Consider the following 13277-nt stretch of genomic DNA (forward strand, 5'->3'; position numbering starts at 1 on the left):
CTTTGGATCTTGCCCTGCAAACCTGTAACCTCCTGTCTATAGTACTCAATCAGGAGGTTGCTTTGTCCCCAATTATTTTTACTGGAATTTTTGTTGATAATAAAGAGCATCTCTGTTCAAAGAAGTGTTTAAAGGCAAATTATACTCCTGAGTACATAGTGTTTCAGTGCTTGGGCTTCAAACACTATGGAGCAAGCTGATTTGTTTAATAGCTGCAGTCTTGACTGGAATGTTTTTAAATTGTGTAAACATTCCTACTAGTTTTATGGGTTGCTAAACTTTTTTTTATTTTTCCCCAATGTGGGTACAAATTTAACTTGACAGTGTACATTCCAAGCCTCCATTAAATAGGGCCAACTTGCTATTGATAGAGGAATATCTCTGGAATAACTTTATGATGCCTTGCAATGGAAGACTTCTCATTAACTCTGACTAGAAAAAGAAACCCAACCTAACAAATATTTGAGTTCTTACTGAGCCCTAATGTCTGTGAGACCCCTGCTGGTGAAAAGGGGAAGAGATGGGAACGAAAATCCCAAAGATAATTTAATGGAGAAAGGAATTTGAATTTCAGAGTATGTTGTGTTTGCCAGTCACTGTTACCATGCAGCTGCCAAGGACCTCAGTGCTTTGAAACTTCTCACTTACGGGTTGCAATTTGTTGGCGCTTTCCTCACATAATTGTGTTTTACCTCTCTTCAAGTGTGTCAGTGCTGCTTTAAAAGATCAGTATAGAAATCTTTGGCTACACCATCTGGTTTCAGTTTTCCTTAATTTGGTGTCAGCCAAGATCAAGTTCATACAGTCCAGATGATTAAAAGGGACAGAGTTAAACCTGCTGCATTTTAGGGATTTAAGCCTTCCTTCTCCTCCTGTAAATTTTGACCTTTTCAAAATAAGCTTCCCCCTCCCCCCCCGAAGAGAGTGGAACACAACATAAATGTTTGCTGCTTTTCCACAGGAGCCAAATTCCATGCATTCTGGAATGCTGCTTTTCACTGACACAGAAATTATTCCAAAATAATTTGTCATTATTTACAAAATGACACTGTATGTTACTGTAACAATAACAGCTAACTTGGCCCTTTGAAAGTTACATACTTTCTCAAGAAATTTCAATCTAATAGGCAAAACACCGATCCTGATGACCTTGGGAAAATACAACCTCAAGAAAGTAGTGGATGTTTGCGATTATTTTGAATTCTCCTGGCCAGAACCGTTTCCTATCAAGGCAATTTGTGCTTGTGTCACACCCCATAGAGGGGTTCTCTTGCTTGCCCTCTCTGCAGCCTGGGTCCTGAAGAGGTAAAGAAGGAGCAGGGGCAGCTTTAATCCCCTCTGTTGATGAGTTCCCTGGGGAAGGAAAATATGCTGTGCATAAAAAAAAATGTGTAACTCTTGTCTGATTGTCTGCCTGGTGATGGGGCTAAGCAGAGTTGAGGTGGGTACCAATCCATGCCATGCAGACTTGTTCCCTCTGTTCCTGGTAGCGTGACTGAGCCTTGGGAACAGTTACTTAGTGGGATCATTGGAAAGGCTTGATGAGCTGCTGAATTCTTCCTTGTCTAGTTTTCTTTCTAGGTTGCCTCAAATTATCAGTGAACTGTATTATTTTTATACACACACAGCTTTTAAATCCACACAGATGACACTTTTTGTGCTGAAAATGCATTACACACTTCTCAGACCCTTGCAGTTGGTTGAGCACCAATGAAGGAAATAAATTTGGTAACTGAGCTGGGAAAGGAAGGTGCTTGGAGATGCAGTTTCTAATGCTTTCTTGTAGATATTCCCATCAGACCATACAAAGAACTCTTCCTGTCTATATTAAGAAAGAAACAAGAGAATATAAAATTTTAAAAAAGTATTTTAAAATTAAAACCTTTGGGAGCTTAATTAAATGTACTGTGAGAAAAATGTGCAGTTCACTTACAGCTATTGACTTGAGGTTTATATAGTATTGCCAAGTCCTGGAACGAATAAAGCTTTAATGTTGGAGCATTTGTTCAGTGCATTTTTTTAGGCTGAAGCAATGAGAAAACACATACCTAGATTCCACATATATACTAAAAAGGAAGGGTTTGGATTGCAAGTAATGAATATAACTTGTTTAAAACTTGCATTTCTCTTAAGAGAAAATTTTCAATCAGTTCCTTGAAAATTCAGGAGTTTTCAAGGATTGTGTGGGATGAAGAACAGCATCTGGTAAAGTCCACATTTTGGTTGACATCCCATAACATATAGGTGAGAAGTGGGTCATTTCGGCCTCACCCATGCTGGATGCTCTGTTTCACAGACTAACATGCCACATTCTGCTAAAGACACACTGGGGAAGCCTCAGCAGAGCTTTGATTCCTCATCCTTCCTCTTATTTGTAACTGCAGCTCACATCCACTTGTCCACTCCTTTTCACCCATTCATTTATTTTCCTGACTGATCCAAAGTGCTCATCTGCCAAGGAAGCCTCCCTGCTCCTCCAGCTGTCACTGGCACCCTCCGTGCAGGATGTTTTCCCGTATGCTGGTGCCGATGGAATGGGAGCGGCTGTGCCGGGAGCGCCGGGGACCGCAGGCTGCTCCTTGCAGGGATCTTGGTGGAGCCGCTCGTGTTCCAGGCTGGAACAGGGTCGGGAAGTCTCACAACTCGTTTCTGAAGTGCAAGAATGTTTGCTGCTCTTTCGTGATCGGCACAAGTGCTTTTACTGACACGTTCGGTTTTACAGCGACACACACGGCCACCTGCAGGAACAGCTCGTACCTGGCGCTTCCCAGAGGTTTGGGAGAAGAAGGATCATACAAAGAGGGGCAGCACTCAGAAATGCAGGTATCGCTGCTATTATGTAGACAGAGAAGACATGAAGCAGATGGAAATCAGAATTATTTCAAGAAATACCAGAACTATTAGTGAACATGACTGCAACTGCAGACAGAGGGAGATATTCTCAAAGCAAGGCAGAAAAAAAAAAAAATAAATAAAAAGCCATAAGAAGAAAGTTGAGCACTCTAGTTCGAAGATGTGATTTGTAGAACATCACACAATAGCCTCAAGTTGAAACAGAGGATGTATTATTGCATGTAACGAGAGGGGCTGGAAAGGAAAACTCTCCAAAGACAGAAAAACATGTCTAGAGTGCTAGGGCTGGAAAAATTCTCCAGAGAGAACATCACAAAAACTGACCTCATGATGGCCTTTAGTAGAACACAGTTGTAAAGATTTTTTTTTTCCTGACTCTGAGGCTCTGTGGGGAACTACTGTATTAGAAATGTCACTGTTTTAAAGCAAAATTAGTTACAAATATTTCTTAGATTAAATTTTAAAATTATTGTTACTGTTTTCCAGTCTTTCAGGTAATTTTGTCTTTCTTTGAGGACACACAGTTTTCATGTAGACTGTAGATAGTTCTGCACATTTTGGGCACGCCCATGGCAGGTCCTTAACTCTGTCCTGTGTTCACACCACACAGAGGAACACTACACTGATGACCTAAGCTTGTTCTTTAGGAATGATTTTTTGCTCCTAATAAAACACTATGTCTTCTTTTAAGCACTGAGTTCTATGAATACATCCCCTATTTAGATGCCTTGTATTTTCAACATAATTTTTCCTACTTCAGAGCTATATGACCAACAGGAGAAAATACGCATCAGTGCTCATCACCTCTAGTGATAATTGTATTTGCCATTATTTGAGAGTAAAGAAAATGTAGGTGTGTATTCTGAGAGCAATCAAACTAGAAGCAAAGCATTCCTCTTTTCAAAGAAAATGTATTTTTTGTCAGCAAGTATGTCAGTAGTTTGTCCATCTCAGTTCCTTTATCTGGGATTGTTTGTCTTGGATGTCTTAAAAAATTCCAGTGATTTAAAATCTGTTTTAAATTATTCTCACTAGCTTCAAAGCCATACAAAATACTGTTCCATCTATAAAGTGGGTTTGGTCACCATGAACAGGAGAAGAGAAAATAGTAAGGATTAGGTAACTGAACTGGGCACAAAACTGAAGTAAAGAGAAAAGGTAACTATAGACACAGGGATTTCCCCTGGTAAAGAGGAAATTGTCTTGGGTTGCAATGCAAGGTGTAACCAAAAAAAGTATGTATTCTATTACCATCTGTTAAAAGCAGTTGGGGAAGTGTTTCTTTATCTCTTCAATTTCTCATAACTCGAGGGGGGAGTGGGCAGGTTAATGGGCCAGCTGTTCAAACCAGGCGGGGCAGTGTTCTTTATCTCTTCCATGACCCATCCTCCCTCCAGGGGATATCTGCTGTTAATGGGCCTTTGAGTCTTATTGCAGGATTGATAAAATTAAATCATCCCATTCTGAGATGCTCCACCCTAGGGGAGGAGCCAAGCATTCCTACCTGGATAAAAATCTGAGATTCAGAACACTAAGGCATCCTGTTTCTGCTGGATTCCTAGAGGAAGACTGGACCCATCTCAGCACCACTGGACCTTCAGAGGAAAACTACACCCTTCTACAGCTTCATCACTTCAACAGAACCACATCTGTCACTCCAGAAGGACTTGATTGGACTGCTACCAACACCCTGACCAACAGGGTGTCAGGTTGTACTCTGACTCTTTCAGTATTTTCTTTTTGTTTGTTGCTTTTTTGTACTACTACATTTTTATTTTAATTTTTCTAGTAAAGAAATGTTATTCCTATTCCCACATCTTTGCCTGAGAGCCCTTTAATTTCAAAATTATAATAACTTGGAAGGAGAGGGTTCACATCTTCAAGGGAGGCTCCTGCCTTCCTTAGTAGACACCTGTTCTTTCCAAACCAAGACAGAAATAAATTATCACCACTAGTCAATAAATCTGGGCAAAGGTTCCAGTCTGATATTGATTTCTAAGGTCCCTGTCTATAAGACTTTTAATTGACAGGCTGGTGGTTTTCAACATGAGTTCACTACCAAATACAAGAAAAATAGCAGTAACAGCAGTGGTGTAAAATACAGATTGATTCATCCAAGTGAGCTCACTAGACTTAGAAAAAGACTTCGTCTCTCTAGGAAAAGCTGTCTCCTGTAGTGTAGCTCCATCAGATGTAGGAACTCTGGCAAGGAGGAGTTTGACCATCCATTTCTGTAATTATGATGACAAACTACTCTTGCATTAGGGAATCCAATCTACTTCACTTGTGTCTTTTGAACATTTAAGGAGAAATCTTTGTCTCTCATAGGCTCCATAAAAGCCCTGAACACAGCTTCTGGTCCCTGTGGAAAGTCCCTGCTTTCAGGCACTGCAGGGATTACAGCTAGGAGGAGCACTGACTGCTATGGAAAGTGTGAGAAGGCATCCTAAGAGCTCACAACAGGGCAATAAACCTGAGCAGAGACTCTCATGGGGAATGGCAGCTTAAGCAAAGGCATATGAAAGAGAGGACTGCCTCTCTCATGTTAAAGGAGAACATGAAGTAGCCTTATTTTTGCCAACCTGGAGATGAGGCCTAAGGAAATACCCAACAGGGTTGTTAAGGCAGGCTAACCAAAAGTGGTGAAAATCCCAGTTTTCTACCAAGTACTACAGCCTTTGTTTTATTGCACCTTATCCCAGCCAGGGTGAACCAAGAGACCAGCATTTTGGAGGTGAAGGTTTGGATGCTTGTGGAGATACCACTTTCTCCCTTAGAGAACTGGGAAAGAGATGAGGTTTGCTGGATCTCTTTCAGTCCCTTGGATCCATTGGGGAACACTTCTGCCAGGAAATCCAGATAAGTAATGGCACATGTTGCACCCAATGCTAGACCCTTCTGTTGGCAGACCGGAGACAAGAGGTGTCTGGCACAGCTGGGAGGGAGGGAACAAGGGATGGATGGAAGGCTTTTTGTCCAGACTGGCAGTGTTGGGACCCTTTTGCCAGCCTGGAGTTAGCTCACATTTGTAATTCCTGTGGTGCACAAATGTCTGTAACAGCAAACACTTGCTGGATGGGCTTTGCTGGGTACCCTGGGTTGCAGAAGCACTGCAGATCAGTGGATACCCAGAAGTACCATCAGGACCCTTCATCACAGCAGTTTCTGGTGACAGAGAACACTGGATTCCTAAGCCTGCCGTGTCTCATTCTGACTACAGAAAGAGAAAAGCTGTGCACATCTGTGCATGTCATGCTCGGGTGAGCTGCTGCTGCTGCAGAGAGGTTGTGTGTGCCTAGGTGGAGCCCCAGACCATCAAAACTACCTCACTCAATACCTGGGCTGTGCTGCTACACTGAAGAGCATTGAAATCAATCCCGTCAGGATGAAGAGACAGACCAGCAGTACAAAAAAAAAAAAAAAAAAAAAATTGTTACAAAATCACACCAATTCTTACCATGCAAATTTTTTTTTTTTTTTTGTGTGTGTGTGTGTGTTTGTGTGTGTGTGTGTGTGTGTGTGTGTGTGTGTGTGTAACTGTCTCACTGGCACATTTCTTGAACAGTGCAAAGTGTGTGACATTTAGGTAGTCAGATACAAGGTATCCTTCTCAATCTTCAAGGCAAGAAAGTCACACAGATGAGCTTTGTCACTTGGAAGTGAATGCTGGCAGGTATCAGTCAGGAGCCGTAGGTTCTACCACACTCACAAAACCAAACCAAAACCCAAACAAATCAGGAAGCTGGGAATGCTTGATGTTGCCAGTGCTAGGCTGCAGCTGGAGGCATAGGAAGCAGTGCCACAGCTTTTTCACACATATTTTAAAAAGTTCACTTCTACTGCTGCATCAGTGATCCAAACCCTTGGTGTGTCCCTATGGGAAACCTGCAGTAGAGTGGTGCTGCTGTGTCATTTACTTCTGGGGCACTTGTGCAGGGAAGGGACGGGCGCTGTGCAGTCACTGACAAAACAGACAGATACTGAGTTTTAAAACCAAGGATTTTCTGGCTTTTTTATCAGTTCGAGTAAAAATGATCAAAAATTTAGTCCTTAAAAAAAAATTAGGTTACTGGCCATTGCACAGGAGTAAATGATGTAGAGGATGCAGCATCTGTAACTACTGCAGTTGACAGAACCCCGCTCACAGAACGGGTCAGGCTGGAAGGGCCCACAATGGCTCATCTGAGCCCGACCTTCCTGCTCCAGCCTGGGATTGCATTGGGTGGTTCGGTAACGTCCTTTGCCGCACAGAGGAGTAATAACGGAATTGTCAGTATCAGCTGCGATGGCAAGGGTGGAGTGCTGTCGTGTAAAATCATTTTTGCCGAGGTTTGCCCTCCAGCGCAGACAGCGCAGCCTTGAAACCCTCAGTGACTGCTCTGATGTTCCTTGTCCAAACGGGAGTAAGTGTGGGGAGAAGGGGCAGCTTCTTCATGAGGGCTGCGCTGCGAAGCGTCTCTGTGCGGCCCGGGGAGCTGCCAGGGGCCCCTCAGGGGCTGCAGGCCCGGGCCGGCTCCCGTTTTCCCGGGGGAATCCCGGGTTTCCCCGGGCGGGCCCGTCCCGCGCTCCGCCCCTCAGGGCGCCGGGCCCGCGGAGCGCGGGGCGGGCCGGCAGGGGGCAGCAGAGCGCCGCGGGAGGCGCCCGGCGCCCCGGCTCCCTCAGAGCGCGGCCCGGCCGCGCCGGCAGATGGCGGCCCTGCCCTGCCCTGCCCTACCCTACCCTGCCCTGCCCTGCCCTGCCCCGCCCCGCCCCGCCCTGCCCTGCCCTGCCCTGCCCCGCCCCGCCCCGCCCTGCCCGGCCCGGCCCTGCCCTGCCCTGCCCTGCCCCGCCCTGCCCTGCCCTGCCCGGCCCGGCCCGGCCCTGCCCGGCCCTGCCCTGCCCTGCCCGGCCCGGCCCGGCCCTGCCCTGCCCTGCCCTGCCCTGCCCGGCCCTGCCCTGCCCGGCGGCGGGAGCGGCTCCCGGCCGAGGGTCGAGCGGCCGCGGTGCCCCTGCTCGGGACCCGCGATCCCCCGCCCCAGCGAGCCCATCGGCTCCTCCCGGCGTGTGGCAGCACCGTGAGGCGCCGCTTTGCCGGTGTGAACACTGGAGAGGGTCCCGCCGGAGCTCCCTCCCGCAGGGCGGCCGTGCGCCGCTGCCCCGGCGTGTTCAGCCACAGCCATCGGCCGACACCGTGCCCCGCAGTTTGACATTTGTGCTTCTTGACAACTTCGTGCATCTTTCTTAGCAGGTTTTGTTTTGGACGGAGGTTTTCTGCGTATTTACTGTCTCATCTAAACCAAGGGCAATGTGTAATATTCAGACGCGTTGTTGTGAACAAGCAGAATTTGTTGGCTTGTTAAAATTAAGTGGTTCCTAGTAAGCACAGGGTATAATCCTATACTTAGGCTTCTGACTCTCATTTATTTCACAGCACAACTTTTTGTCTTGGACACGCACTTCGGCGCTACAAATTAATGTTTGAGGTGAGACACCGCGTTGCCGCTGGCGAGGAAAGCTGCTTTTGTAGTAGTAGTGACTAATTTACACGCCTGCCCCCGCTCTCTCTCTAGCCTTCTATTCATAAGCAATATATCAAGGGTGGACCAATGCCAGCAGAACAGTCTGTCTTCAGGAAAGATACTAGCTTTTTTTTCACCCTTGCTTGACTCTCTACTTGTGCTGGCACAGAAAGTCTGTCAGTACAACCTCCATCGTTACCTTATTTTTCCTTGTTTCCTTTCCTCCTACTCCAGTTCCCTCCAACCCTTCAACTTCTTCCTGATAAATATCTTGATGCTGAGGAAGGCGCTAACAGGAGTTTGTGAGTGTTTTAATTTAGCAGTCATTCTTTCTGAGACTGATTTCGAGGAAGCAAAAGTCCCTTTGTAACTGTCACTTGAATATTTCACGTCTGATACAAATGCCTCGTCTGCTTTGCTCAGGTTTATTACGAGCCACAGAAGTCCTCAGGCTTCTTGCTGAACTTGCACCCAGCCATCCCTTCCCGCAAGGCGAGGGAGAAAGGAGGTCCGCGAGAGTTCACAGTAACAATGGCTCTAAATGCCCATTTCCCGCACATCTTTGCTAGCACAAACAGCAAAAATAGTCCACTTGCACAGAATCTGATTCAGCTTTCTTGCATTCCGCAATAACAGATGGATTGCTAGACTGTTTACTGTTGCTTTCCACAAACTTCCTGTTAGTAAACTCCTGTATTATTTATGAAACAAAAAAATTACAAAGAAGTATCTTAGCTGATTACTGCCTGCTGGTGAACCACTTCCAGAGAAACTTTTTTTGCAAATATGTGTATGGAGCAAAGATCCCTTGTGGTGCAGTAGTTGGGTTTTATTATTATTTTTACAGTTGTTTGTTTCATGATTTCCTGTGACTCTATTGTGCTGTGCTCCCGAGCAGGTATTTCCTGCACTCGGACATTTGCAGTTGAGTCAAGGTATCTGTGAAAATATAAAGGAGCAAAGGGGAAAAAAAAAAGGCAGCACACATACAATGTTACAGAAATCAGCTATAAATAAGAAATATTTAAAGCCTTGTTGCTTTGCAATGACAATGACAAATGAGATTTTACTGATGTGGTATTAATCTCTGCTGACCCAGCTTAGGAAGCCGAGTGTCTCAGATCTTTTTGACAGAAAACAGGGAATAGTGCTGTGTTGACCACCTTCATGCTGCTTCTGACGTTAGTAGGCAGTAAATGTGAAGAAACTTTATTTTCCTCTCAGATTGGCTGTTAAACTCCACAAAACAGAGGAGCTGAGAGGAGCACTTTGTTTGCACTGCATACCATAGATTAGACTGATTTCTGACTCTCAGTGGTGTGAGAGAGGAGGCCAGCCTGAAATCTGTCTGTACAATTTTGTCAACAGAGATAGGGAATTTGAAAAATTATCTGTAATAAAAAAGAGCAGAATGGAATGCAAAAATATGAAATTTGTATATTAACAAAAGTACTTTTAGTGTTTTTAGAAATAACACTTGACCTAACAGTCACTCTGTTTTTTTAAATTGTTGCTATTATATTTCATTGAGATTCTGTTCTATTTATGTATTCTCTATGAATGAATTGGCTGCTCCACCTGATATTTATGATTGTAATCATGCATTATATATACACACAGAAAGAGAATGAAATTTTTCCTGATCTGAGACACAGATAATTTTTCCTCAAGATTTTTTATTTGATTCCCTAAACCAAAACCAAAATTCAAACCAGCACTGCAGAGCGAGCCCTTTCTAATGTTAGCCCTGCTACATGGATCATTCACTGCATGAGGTTTAACAAAAAAAAGCTGCTGTGTATTGTAGACAACTGCAGGATGCTGATTAAATCATTGCATACCTTTATAAGATCTGTATTTGTAAAAAAAATGGTATCAGATGGAACAGGGCATTTACTGATCCTGGGGCAGAGCTCATTCCTGAGTGTTTGTGTGAGACAGCGTCACGTAACCGATCACTCATTTCAAGTAATAGTAAGAATGTTTTCTCTGAGCAAACTCTCTTTTCTCTGCCTCCTCAAACACCCTCGCTCAGAGCTCCTGCTGACAGAAACAGAATTCAATAGTATTAAGGCAGATGATCAGTGGCACTATCTCCTGATGCTTCAATCTACCAACAAGAATCCTGTGACAGATGTTTCTGCACTTTATGCAAATAGGAACTTCATGGATCAGTTTTCTTTTCCTCCACGGAATATATGCAGCTGGAAAATAGAAATCCAGCTCCACGGCACAAAGTGAGGGGGAAAAAAAAATCATGCCGCTGACCAAACAGGCAGCCGAGAGAAAGCGATCTGTAGATGTGAAATCAAATAATTAAACTGCTGTTTCTCAGGATCACTTCTGGGCTTAATGAAGTCATGTATGTGGTGATATAGGTTTTGTGGGCTCTCTCTGCAACAGCGCTGTGGCTCATAAGCCATTTCTGAAACGGGAAAAAAAATCTTTCCTGTGTTGTGTATAATGTTTCCTTATAAATCTTTTTCTTTCTTTTACCCTTTCTGATATGGTGTTTTCATTCTTACGGTAGCTGTGGATAGCTGCATTGGATGTGATACGTAAGTGTATTAAAATAGTGGAGTTTGCACACGAAGACAAGGTTTCAGTCTATTATATATAATAAATAGGGTATAGACATTTATATAAACTGAATGGGTTTAGATATGTTCTTTATAGTAGCATGGAAAGCTGGACATGTGAGAATGACTGATGAAAAGAAGAATAATAATTTCCTTCTTGTTGGCTGAATGGAAAAAAAAAACCCAAACCCTTACACTTAGTGAATCAGAAGAGTTTCTAAGGAAATGTAGTTTTACAAATTATTGTGTAATATATAAAATCATGCAATATGGAAGAGCTGTAGAATCCCACCTATTATTACCCTAGAAAATCATGCAAGATGATAATATTAAGTGCAATTTTTTTTAAAAAAGCTATTTTTATTGCTATTAATAAATAAAATCAATACCATTATTTTAGACTGATTTGTTCTTCTGATTTTATGTATTTCTTTGAAGATTTCTGTGGAAGTATTTTTTATCATCAGACATTAGAATAAGTCTCATGAGTTGTTTGTTAGACAATGTCTGTATCTTATTTTCTCAGTGAGGCTTTTGTTAATTTTGAATATTTTAGTGTTAGTGTTTTAAAATCTCTTGCGTGGCACAGAATTTTTTTCTATATTTTCACTTAATACTCAATTCAAAGGCTGTATCTAGTACTGTGTGAGCATTCAGTCAGGATCTTCGATAAATTTTATTTATAAATACACAAAGCCTGGTTTTGTGACATGATAATGTCTAGAATCTTGTTTTCATTTCATGATTAGTCAAATTTTGGGAAAAGATCTTTATTCAATTCAGATGTACTACATTATTTTCTTTGAAAGCCCTCTTCTGTGCTTCTTCTAATTAAATTTACAATAAACATTAGTGATTTTACCTGGATTTATTTTAATTGAGTTTCTTAAAAAAAACACCAAACAAGCACAAAGCCAACACCCAAAGATGTAGTGCCATTTCTAGGAAAAGAGGAAAGAAAGTCTCTATGTGTGAAAATGACAATCATGCTACACTGACTCGAATTCAGATACCAGCAAATACTTGCCAATATGTCTGTATGTGCTATATCATGTCTGCTTTTGCAAGTGGCTGTGCAGTTACCGAAGTTCTGCAGTTAAGGTACAGTTTGAGCTGACCTCTGTCTGAAGAGTCAAAGACAATTCTAGATTCAAGTATTAATAGAATAAACTTAATTTTATTTTTTATAGGTGCAGCTGCATTTTCGATTTAATTATAGGCTCCCACAGTAGTAATTTTTCCGTGACCTACACAATCTCAAAAGTCAGAAAATTGCTTCTTTTTTAAAGCTGACAATAGCACGGTATGTTTCCAAAGGAAAAAGACAAATTACAGCAAATCATTACTTTAAGCATATTTAAATAGCCAGGAAGAAATCCTAATTGAAAAGTTTGCTAAAATGTGAAAAAGTTAGTGGTGCTTTTTTTTCTTTTTTAGAAAAATATTATTCTCATGTTTGTAACATTGCAAGCTGTTTATGATACAATGCCTTTCCTTTCTCTGCTCACCCTCTACTTCTTCTTTTCTTTCTGATGAGGTTGGACACAACATTTTTAGGGAGCAAAAATTTTAACTGGGGAGAAATGAATTTGTAGATGTGTTTCATAATGTAAGTTGTGTATTCCTTGTGAAGCTGAGACAAAGATAATGGGAATCTTTGTATTTCTTTCCATGGGCTCCAGACCAGTCTGTGAGGCTTTGTTATCCAGTAGTAGCATTACTGCCAATAATGGTATTCAAAACACAATTGTTCAGAAAAGGAAAAAAAAGAGTATCATAAAATAGACTTGGCAGTCATGAAATGCACCCTGGTCCTTCCAGAAACCTCTTCCCCAATAAACCTGTGGTCTTCCCCAATTATCTCTGGTTCTTCTCATGTTGTTTCCTGCTTCTGAACTTTCCCTCAGCAGGGCCCTTTCCCTGACAACCCTCTAGGATTATGGCAGGGGTTTTGGCAGCTCATCCCCAGGGTATCTGCAGCAGACCAGCTCCCAGAGAGCCAAGGCAGGGCAGCCCCAGGTCCACAGGAGATTTTGAAGGGTTTGGTGAATGCAGACACCATGGGAGGAGGTGGGCTGGCCAGCAGGAACCACTGTTGACATTCCCTCATGGAAGGAAGGAGAAAAAGAAAGCTGGCACTGGGATTCCTTCTTCTGCCACAAAACAACTGGAAAAAAAAGGGTTGTCTGTTAAGATAGGTAGCCACAGTAATGTGCCTTCATCAGTTTCCCCAAGGGAGCTCATGGAAAAAAGTGTTGCTCTCCTGTATCTGCTGAAGTGCTTGAGCTCTCCCCCATTCCTGTGTTCTGCATTTCCTATATCTAAATGACTGAAGCTGTTAAAATTA

This window comes from Zosterops lateralis (assembly GCF_965231275.1).
Source record: "Zosterops lateralis genome assembly, chromosome: 7".
Classification (NCBI taxonomy): Eukaryota; Metazoa; Chordata; class Aves; order Passeriformes; family Zosteropidae; genus Zosterops; species Zosterops lateralis.